We start from the raw sequence: 11331 nt of genomic DNA on the forward strand, positions 1-11331 counted from the left end.
CTGGAAAAGCTCAGCAGGTCTGGCAGCATCTGTGAAGAGAGAAACAGAGTTGACATTTTGAGTCTTCTTTGGAACAGCATTTTGCTTTTATATTGCTTATTTATTGTTTTTATCCATAATTTAAACCTCTCGGTCTCTTTTCTCAACAACAACTTCTATTTATGTAGTGCCTTTAACATCCCAAGATGATTAACATTAGCGTAAAAAAGCAAAATTAAATACCGAGCCAAATAAGGCAATGTTGAGGCAGATGACTAAAAGCTTGGTAAAAGACATGGAAATATAAGGAGTGTCAGAAAGGAGGAGAGAAAGAGAGAGGTGGAGAAGTTTAGGGAGTGAATTCCAGAGCTTTGGGCCTTGGCAGCTGAAAACATACTGCCAATCATGGAGCAATTAAAATTGGGAATGTGCAAGAGGCCAGAATTAGATGCTCCTTTAAGATATGACAACACAGAATCACTTTCATGCCAAACAGCGTAAACAGCAAGAGACAGAGCTAAGCGATCCCACAACCAACGGATCAGTTCTGCAGTCCTGCCACATCTAGTCGTGAATGGTGGTAGACAATTAAACAACTTACTGGAGGAGGAGGCTCCACAAATATCCCCATCCTCAATGATGGGGGAGCCCAGCACATAAGTGCAAAAGATAAGGCTGAAGAATTTCCAACAATCTTCAGCCAGAAGTGTTGAGTGGATGACCCATCTCTGCCTCTTCCAGAGGTCCCCAGCATCACAAATGCTAATCTTCAGCCAATTTGATTCACTCCATCTGATATTAAGAAACAGCTGAAGGCACTGGATACTGCAAAAGACTATGGGTCCTGACAATATTCCAGCAATAGTACTGAAGACTTGTGCTTCAGAACTTGCCACACCTTTAGCCAAGCTATTCCAATACAGCTACAACACTGGCATCTAGCCTACAATGTGGAAAATTGCCCAGGCATGTCCTGTACACAAAAAGCAGCACAAATCCAATCTGGTCAATTACTCTCAATCATTAGTAAAGTGATCGAAGGGGTTATCAACAGTGCCATGAAGCAGCACTTGCTTAGCAATAACCTGTTCACTGATTCTGTTCTGCTGGGGCTCAGATCCTGACCTCATTACAGCCTTGGTTCAAACACGAACAAAAGAGCTTAACTCCAGAGGTGAGGTGAGAGTGACTACCGTCACTATCGCCGAGAGCCCTAGAAAAACTGGAGTCAATGGGAATCAGGGGGAAAACTCTCTGTTGGTTGAAGTCATACCTAGCATAAAGGAAGATGGTTGTGCTTGTTGGAGATCAATCATCTCAGTTCCAGGACATCACTGCTGGGATTCCTCAAGGAAATGTCCTAGGCCCAACCATCTTCAGCTGCTTCATCAATGACTTTCCCTCCATCATAAGGTCAGAAGTGGGGATGTTCGCTGATGATTGCATAATGTTCAGCACCATTCATGACTCCATAGATACTGAAGCAGTCCATGTCCAAATGCAGCAAGACCTGGACAATACTTGGGCTTGGACTGATGTGTGGCGCAAATGTTACTTGCCACTTAAGTGCCAGGCTATGACCATCTCCAACAAGAGAGAATCTAACCATCACCACTTGACATTCAATGGCATTACCATTGCTGAATCCCCCACTATCAACATCCTGGGGGTTACCATTGACCAGAAACTGAACTGGACTAGCCATATAAATACTGTGGCTACCAGAGAGGTCAGAGGCTAGGAATCCTGCGGCAAGTAACTCACCTCTTGACCTCCCAAAACCTGTCCATAAGACTATAAGACATAGGAGCAGAAATTAGGCCATTCGGCCCATCGAGTCTGCTCCGCCATTCAATCATGGCTGATAAGTTTCTCAACCCATTCTCCCGCCTTCTCCCCGTAACCTTTGATCCCCTTACCAATCAAGAACCTATCTATAACAAAACAAAAACAGAATTACCTGGAAAAATTCAGCAGGTCTGGCAGCATCGGCGGAGAAGAAAAGAGCAGTTTTTTGTTTTTATTTTTTAGAACCTATCTATCTCCGTCTTAAATACACTCAATGACCTGGCCTCCACAGCCTTCTGTGGCAATTAATTCCATAAATTCACCACTCTCTGGCTAAAGAAGTTTCTCCTCATCTCTGTTCTAAAAGGTCTTCCCTTTACTCTCAGGCTGTGCCCTCGGGTCCTAGTCTCTCCTACTAATGGAAATATCTTCCCCACGTCCACTCTATCCAGGCCTTTCAGTATTCTGTAAGTTTCAATCAGATCCCCCCTCATCCTTCTAAACTCCATCGAGTATAGACCCAGAGTCCTCAAACTTTCCTCATCCGCCATCCTGTCCGCTATCGACAAGACACAAATCTGGAGTGTGATGGAATATTCTCCACTTGCCTGGATGAGTGCAGCTCCAACAACACTGAAAAAGCTCGACACCATCCAGGACAAATCAGCCCACTTGATTGGCATCCCATCCACAAGCATTCACTCCCTCCACCACCTCAGACAGTGGCAACAGTGTGTACAATCCGCAGGATGGACTGCAGGAACTCATATAGACTCCCCAGACAGCACCTTCCAAACCCATGACCGTTACCATCCAGAAGGACGAGGGCAGCAGATACATAGGAATACCACCACCTGCAAGTTCCCCTCCAAGCCACACACCATCCTGACTTGGATGCTGGGTCAAAATCCTGGAACTCCCTCCCTAACAGTACCTACACCACATAGACTCCAACGGTTCAAGAAGACAGCTCACCACTACCTTCTCGAAGGCAATTAGGGATGGGCAATAAATGTCATCCTAGCCAGCAAATTCCACATCCCATGAACAAATATATAGATTAAAAAAAGATGCTGTTTAAAATTTACCACCTGCCCTAATTTCTCCTTATGTTGACCTGATAGCAAATAGTATTGATTAATGCTCCTGTGAAGCATCTTGGGATGCTTAACTGAATTAAAGGAGCTAAATTTATTTCTAGGCTGCTCACATTTCCATCCATCAATGAGAATGCAACATTGCAACACTCTTGACTGGAGAACCACAATACTAGCACAATACTGGTATTTGTGGATGACACAAAAATAGGCGGGAAGGCAAGTGGTGAGGATTGCACAAAGAGTCTACAGAGAGATATAGACAGGTTAAGTGAACGGGCAAAAACTTGGCAGATGGAATATAATGTGGGAAAATGTGAGGTTATGCACTTTGGCAGGAAAAATAGAGGAGCTGAATATTATTTTAATGGAGAAAGACTGCAGAAAGCCACAGCACAAGGATTTGGGAGTCCTTGTGCATGAATCCCAAAAAGCCAACATACAAGTTCAGCAGGTAATAGGAAAGACAAATGGAATGTTGGCCTTTATTTCAATGGGAATGGAGTATAAAAATAGGTAAGTCTTGCTAAAACTATACAAGGCACTAGTTAGACCATACCTAGAATACTGTGAATGGTTTTGGTCCCCTTATCTAAGGAAAGATATACTGGCATTGGAGGCAGTCCAGAGAAGGTTCACTAGGTTGATCCCAGGGATGGAGGGATTTTCTTATGACGAGAGGTTGAGCAGGTTGGGCCTGTACTCATTGGAGTTTAGAAGGTGGTGACCTTATTGAAACATGTAAGCTTCTTAGGGGGCTTGACAGGGTAGATGCTGAGAGGTTATTTCCCCTGTGTCTAGGACCAGAGGGCATAATCTCAGAGTAAGGGTCGCCCATTTAAGATAGAGATGAGGAGGAATTTCTTCTCTCAGAGGGTAGTGAATCTGTGAAATTCTTTACCGCAGAGGGCTGTAGAGCTTGGGTCATTAAGTATATTCCAGGCTGAGACAGACAGGTTTTTAATCAGTAAGGGAATCAAGGGTTATGCGGAAAAGGCAGGAAAGTAGAGTTGAGGTTTATCAGATCAACCATGAACTCATTGAATGGCAGAGCAGCCTCAATGGGCCGAACAGCTTACTTCTGCTCCTACATCTTATGGTCTATAGTACCAGGCACACACATACAAGATTTTACCCCTTGCGATGAACCCAAGGTTTATAAAAGAATGAAATGCTGCTATAATCTGGGATGGTTTTAGGGAATAGAAATTATTTGGCAAGCAATACAACTTTAAGATCTCAAAGTGTAGACATGGAAAGATTTTGTGAGTTTATCATATAAAATGGATTCCTGTTTAAAGACACTATTGTGCACATGATATAGACATTTTAAACAGATACATAACAATCACTATTAACAGTCGTACAGGGCTTGAATATTGATGAAAAGAAAGACAAGTTGCCAAAGCTTTTTGTCTTGCACTCATCAGGACAAACACAACAAATTATACGATAGGAGAAAAGGGTGCTGATTGGCTGGCAAATCGACTCTGATTGGCTGAGGCGTTGTCATAGAGAAAGCAACCGTATTGCTTGGCATTCTTGCGTTTGTCCTGATGAGTACAAGATCAAAAGCTTCGTCAACACATCTCTCTTTTCAACAATAATCATTATTAACTACAAGTACGTTTTAACATAGATAAGTATGTTTTGGTGCATTTTGCTAGGCGGAAGAAAGAGGCCACTTACTCCTTTGAAAATACAAGGTTAAATAGGATAGAGGAGCAATGGAATCTAGGGGTACAGATATACAAATCAATAAAAGTATTGACACAGGTTAACCAAGATCTATTCTGAAGATGTTTGATAGAGTAGATGTAGAGATGTTTCCACTTATATGGAAGTCCAAACCTAGGGACATCAATATGAGATATTCATTATTAAATCCAACAAGGAATTCATGAGAAATTTCTATATCCACAGAGTGGTTAGAATGAGGAATTGCTACCAAATGGAATTATTGAGACAAAAAGCATAAATGCATTAAGGGGAAGTTTGTTAAGCACATGAGGGAGAAAGGAATTGAAGGGTATGTTTAGAGGTTGAGATGAAGTAAGTTAGGAGGAGGCTCATGTGGAGCATAAACAGCAGCATATACACATTGGACAAAATTGCCTGTTCCTATGCTGTAAAATTTGGTGTAATTCTATTTAAATGCATGTGATTAAACAGCACCACTCCTGTTAATATTACTCATTGAAGTTAAAGAACCTATTTAAACAGCTTGTGGAAATAATCACAGCTCCATGTGTTTGAATAGGTTTACAATCTGTCTCGATCTTTTTGATAGTTAATCTCACTCCTCACATTTTGCTGGCCCTAAATAAACTGATGCCATCTAACAGAAGGAAGCCATGGAATTATCACATGGTGTGATAATGTATCAACTGATAATACTTCTCCTTTCCAATTGCTGCGCTTCAGAAAAATAAGGGAAAACGTGGATAAGTGATAGACAAATAGTTGGTTATGATTTTAGACTCATTCCTAATGTTTTATCCATTGTGGATTATTTCTGAAGTCAAAGTTTGTTTGGCTCCCCATAACTATGTGACTAATCCTTTTGATGCACCTATGTGCAAGGCAGTATTTAAACGCAATCTTTTAAATGTTACATGTCAACATTTTATACCAGTTACAGTCATTTCTTTCTTAAAGTATCATGCCTTGAGATTACTATTAAAGACGAGAAGCTTTGACAATGCTTTCTACTGCTGCTCATCTACACCAACTGAAGCACATCCACAGGAACTAATTCATTGCCACATAACTATGTCAGGGTATCAGAAGCCCTCAACCAAGATTGGTCCCAAAAGGGAAGAAAACATTATATTCTCTCAATCATTAAAAATACCTATGCAATCTTTTACATAGGCACGCTGTCTTTGGCTTTGATATAAGTTGTGTTATGCAGCCCAGATGTAAAACCATTCTGAGTACAATAAAACTGTTTTTATATTGTTGATGTTTAAATTTAGCTTCTGGAGGACATACGCTGTAAAATCGGATCTACAAGTCCACCCTGAGATAAGGGAGACTGATTTAGTAATGTCAGCACCACTCATGCAATCCATTCTATGGGATTGAGGCTTACTTTAGGAGGTTGTATCCGAGCTATTTGACCATAAATTGTTTCTGATCCCAAGTTGCTTCCAGCTCCGTATCCCCTCCATCATCAAAATTGCTTATTTTCATCTCCATAATATCACCCTTCTTCACCCCTGTCTCAGCCCATCTGATGCTGAAATCCTTATACATACTTTTCTTATCTCCAGACTCGACTACACCAATGCCCTCATGGCCGGTGTCCCATCTTCCACCCTCCTTAGACCTCAGGTTCTCCAAAACTTTGCCCTGCACCAAGTCCTGCTCACAATTCACCCCTGTTCTACTGACCTAGCAGCCATTCAGATTTAAAATTCTCATCCATATATTCAACTTCCCTTATGGTGTCTCCCCTCCCTATCTCTGCAACTTCCTCCAGCCCAACATCCTTTTGAGAACTCTGTATTTCTCCAATCCTGGCCCCTAGTGCGTTCCAATATCCTTCACCTCACCATTGGCAGTCCGCTGTCCTAACCTAAGCTCTGAAATTCCCTCCGCAAACCTGTCTGCCTCTCTATTCCTTTAAGATACTCCTTAAAAGCTAGCTTTTTGACCAAGCCTTTTGGGCATTTGACCTCTTTATGTGGCCCAGTGTCAAATATTGTTTGATAATATTCCTGTGAAGCACCTTAGGACATTTTACTCCTTTAAAGGCGCTTTATGAATACAAATTTTGTTCTTTTTGTTGGTTCACACTGTCCCAGCTTGACATTCACTGCAGTATGATTGTGACAGCACCATGGGGGTGTACCCAGATCACATGGACTTCAGTGGTTCAAGAAGGCATCTCATCACCACACCCTCAAGGGCAATTAAGGATGGGCAGCAAGTGCTGGCCTAGCCAACGATGCCCACATCACATGAAAGAATAAAAAAAAGTCCAGCTTTTAATATCAGCAAGAAGACCGCCAGTGGATCGCAGTGGGCAGAGATCAGGGCATGGGCTTTTAAATGTTTGCTTGTTTCAGGATGTGAGCAATGTTTTGTTTTCACAACAATCTGGCATTGAGTGGGGTGGCCAAATTTCTGAATTCAGTTTCACAACTTGCTAAGGCAAGATTTGAACCCACATCCTATGGGGTACTGATCCAGCACCTTGAACACTACTGTAAATGCCTGGGCATGGAGCTCCAAATCTGTTAAAGGGGAGCCACGTTGCAAATCGCTATAACTTGGGCCTAACCGTACTGCCTCACCGCTCTCCTTTCCCCACCCAGAAGGCAAAAAACAGTAAAAACTGGGAAATAAGAATACTGGGCTGAACTGGTCTTGCAATCTATCCAACCACAACACACCCTCCCCAAATCCACAGGATCCTATTTAAATATGCAGATCAGGCTCCAACTTCAGGATGTCTCAAAGCGCTTTACAACCAATAAAGTACCTTTTGAAGTGAAGTCACTTGTTATCGTGTCAAAAACACAGCAATCAATTTGCAGACTCCCACAAACAGCAAACATAAAATTGACCAGATCATCTATTTTGGAAAGGTTGGATAAACTAGACTTGTATCTGCTGGAGTTTAGAAGAGTAAGAGGCAACTTGATTGAAACACATAAGATCCAGAGGGGTCTTGACAGGGTGGACGTGGAGATGATGTTTCCTCTTGTGGCAGAATCTAGAACTAGGGGTCACTGTTTAAAAATAAAGGGTCACCCATTTAAGAGAGAGATGAAGAAAAATTTTTTCTTTCAGAGGGTCGTGAGTTTTTGGAACTCTCTCCCTCAAAAGGCGTTGGAAGCAGAGTCCTTGAATATTTTTAAGGCAGAGGTGGATAGATTCTTGATTAACAAGGGGGCGAAAGGTTATCAGGGGTAGGCGGGAACATGGAGTTGAGGTTACATTCAGATCAGCGATGACTTTATTGAATGGCGGAACAGGCAAGAGGGGCCGAATGGCCTACTCCTGTTCCTAATTCATATGTTCATATTTTCTTAGATGTTGATTGAGGGATAAATATTGGCCAGAACACCTGAAATAACTCCCCTACTCTCCTTCAAAATAGTCCCCTGGGATTATTAACATCCACCTGAAAGACAGTAGATGGGGCCTTGGTTTGTTCTCTTTCCCCCCGCCCCCCACCTTAGACCAGCTTATATTTCACCTCTCTCCTAACTATACTTCAGTTCTGCCGAAGGGTCGTGAGGACTCGAAACGTCAACTGATTTCTTCTCCACCGATGCTGCCAGACCTGCTGAGTTTTTCCAGGTAATTCTGTTTTTGTTTTCCTTGGTTTAATGTCTGATCTGAAAAACAGCACATCCAATAGTGTTCCCCCAGTACAGCTTTGGCAATTTTGGACAAGTTGTATGTTGTGATATGAACTTGGTTTGGGTTCTAGCACTTGTACTTCATCTAAGGGACTCATGCTTAGGCTGCCACTCTGACACTATTATTGGAGGTGCTGCATTGTTGAAGTTTCTATCGTTGGAATGCATTTTTTAACAGTAGTCCTTTTTACCTGCTCAGGAGGGCATTAATGCTGTGATAGATTGGTATTCTTGGATTGGCATTCTCAAAGGATGAGACTAAAGAACGGACTATAGAACTTTCTTCTTCCCAACATATCTTTAGTCTGGTTTTGATGCAGTTGTGGATCACTGGTTAAACAGAATGGTAGATGATCTGCCAAGAGATGATTGACAAATCCCTGATTTTTGACAGTGTTATTGTGCACATTTCAGATTAGCTCACGTGCAAGAAACAATCTATTACAATCTTAAAGTTCACCTTAGCATTTACAGCGATGCACAAAGAGCATCTGAGAACAGAACACACCTGGATGTTGTAACTGGCTTACCCACCCAACAATTATACAATTATGGTGGCTAATTGTAGCAAAATGTCCTATTATACCCATGAGATAATTATCCTCTTATATCATCGCCTGCCCTCACTTATGTCTGGGCTGGAACTCCAGTTCAGCTTGTTATTTAGACTATTTGTGTGAGCATTCTGCTAGAATGACAATGAAGAACTGGTGGCAGACTCTTATCTACACAAAGCCAAGTCTTTTTCAACAACATTTTGCAAACGATTGACCTCCATCACTTACAAGGGAAAGGGCAGAAGGTGCATGGGAATACCATTATCTCCAAGTCATACACTGTCCTCCCTTGGAAATGTATCACCATTCTTTCATTGTGGCTGGCTCAAAGTCCTGGAGCACCCGACCTAACCTAGAACTGCGGGAGTACTCTCACATCACGGCCTAGAGCTGTCCTAGAAGAAGGCACACTCCTGCCTTCCCAAGGGCAGTGGGAAATGGGTGGGCAATAAATGCTGGCCTTGCTACTGACACCTGTATCCCACAAATGAGTACAAATAAATACAAACATAAGAAATAGGAACTGGAATGGGCCATTCGGCCCTTCAAACCTGGTCTACCACGGCTGATCTTCTCCCTCAACTCCACCTTCCTGTACAATAACATAACCTTTAATTCTTTTAGCAACCAAAATACTTTCGGCCTCTATCTGTCTTGAAAATACTCAATGGCTAAGCATCCACAAGCCTCTGGTGTAGAGAATTCCGATTCACTTTTGAGTGAAGAGGTTTCTCCTCAGCTCAATCCTAAACAGTTGATCCCTTATTCTGAGACTGTCAAGCCCCTCTAGAAGAGTGAGAGGTAATCTAATTGAAACTGATAAAATTCTTGAGGAAATGCAGGCCAAGTCTGCTCCATCTCTCTTCATGGGACAATCCTCTCATCCCAGAACCAATCTAGATAAATACCAATGCACATTCGCTACTCTCATGAACTGCAACAGTGAAGGAGATGCAACACCTACGCTTTCACCTCCTTCCTTCCCACCATCCGGGACTCCAAACATTCCTTTCAGGTGAAACAGCAATTTACATGTACTTCTTTCAATTCAGTATACTGTACTTGCTGCTCACAACGCAGCGTCCTCTATTTAAGGAGATCAAATGCAGATTGGGTGATCGCTTTGCTGAATACCTTCATTCTAACCCTCAGCTTCCAGTTACTTGCCATTTTAATTTTCCATTCCGCTCCCATTCTAACCTCTCTGTTCTCACTGTTCCAATGAAACTCAATAGAAGGCACCTCATCTTTCGATTAGACATGTTACAACTTTCTGGTCTCAACATTGAGTTCAACAATTTCAGCTCCTAACCAGTGCTCCCATTTTTTCAGACAGCAGATGCTGGTAGTGATTCCACTGTTGCCATTATTATCCCATTCTGCCCTTTGGCTTTGCATCACCATCTCCTTTGACACTTAAACCACTCCTCCAGCCTAGCACAGACCTTTGCTCCTGAGTATTGCTGAAAAAAAAGACATGTCTAAGCTTTTTGTGTTGCACTCACCTGGACACTCACATTAATACCAATATAAGAGGAAAACAACAATTTATTCTGTATGTGAAGAGAGTGTCAATTGGTTGGCAGATGGCATTGCCATGGAGAACGCACCACAGATGGTAACTGACAGTTAACTGCCAAGCATTGTTTGAAATTTAAACCAGGCAGCTTGACCCTGATTGGTCAAGGCATTTCCCTGAGGAATGAGTCAGCGAATGGCTGTCATTTATTTTGTTCAGCTGAAACAGGGGCAATGTGAGTACATGTTCTTTCTGTCTGCAAAGAACAGGGCCCTGTGTATTAATATATGTAGCTTCCAGTACAGGGAAATGCACCACATTGCGAGCCTGACTGACGACCTTAAATTGGTTGTCAGCGTAATTCTTAGCATGTTGAGGATTATTTAGCAAATGTTGTCCAATCGCAGAGTCACATCTAATGTTGGACACCGTGTTTTGAGTTTTGTAAGCACTGGATGGTTGGGTAAGGTCTGCACCCTGCCCATTGCGAACAGCAGCTGGGACATGCTGCTTGATACAATCCACCAGTCTTTGGGACATACGGCCTACATACCGAGCATCACAGTGGCACAGAAGTTCATATACTACATTACTCATTTGCGTGGTAGGCAGAACGTCTTTTTGGCTTGATGACAGCATCCTGTTAGTGGCGAATACCACTCATGTTGCTACTGCATAGTAGCAGTGTGAAATAGCTAGTTTCACCTGGTGCTGAAATTTTGAGATACCTTGCCCTGCCAAAAATCTGGGGCTTTTCCTCATTTCTATTGGAAACAATGTGAGCCATTCAGGCCTGGGAGTCCCTGTCGCTAAATCTGATTGTTGAGTTATTTTACAGCTGCCTATTTGGTTGACAAAGAAAGGTTCCCCCAAGACCTCCCCCTCCAACTCTTCTTCACCTCCTTCAGTCTTCTCCCCATTCAATTCAAGCTGGCACTTTGCTTTACACCCATGGATAATTATATTTTTGCCCCTGCCACTAAACTGAAGCAGCTTTAATCAAAGTCTCAAATTGT

This window comes from Cetorhinus maximus, chromosome 6 (assembly GCF_964194155.1).
Source record: "Cetorhinus maximus chromosome 6, sCetMax3.hap1.1, whole genome shotgun sequence".
In the NCBI taxonomy this organism is placed as follows: Eukaryota; Metazoa; Chordata; class Chondrichthyes; order Lamniformes; family Cetorhinidae; genus Cetorhinus; species Cetorhinus maximus.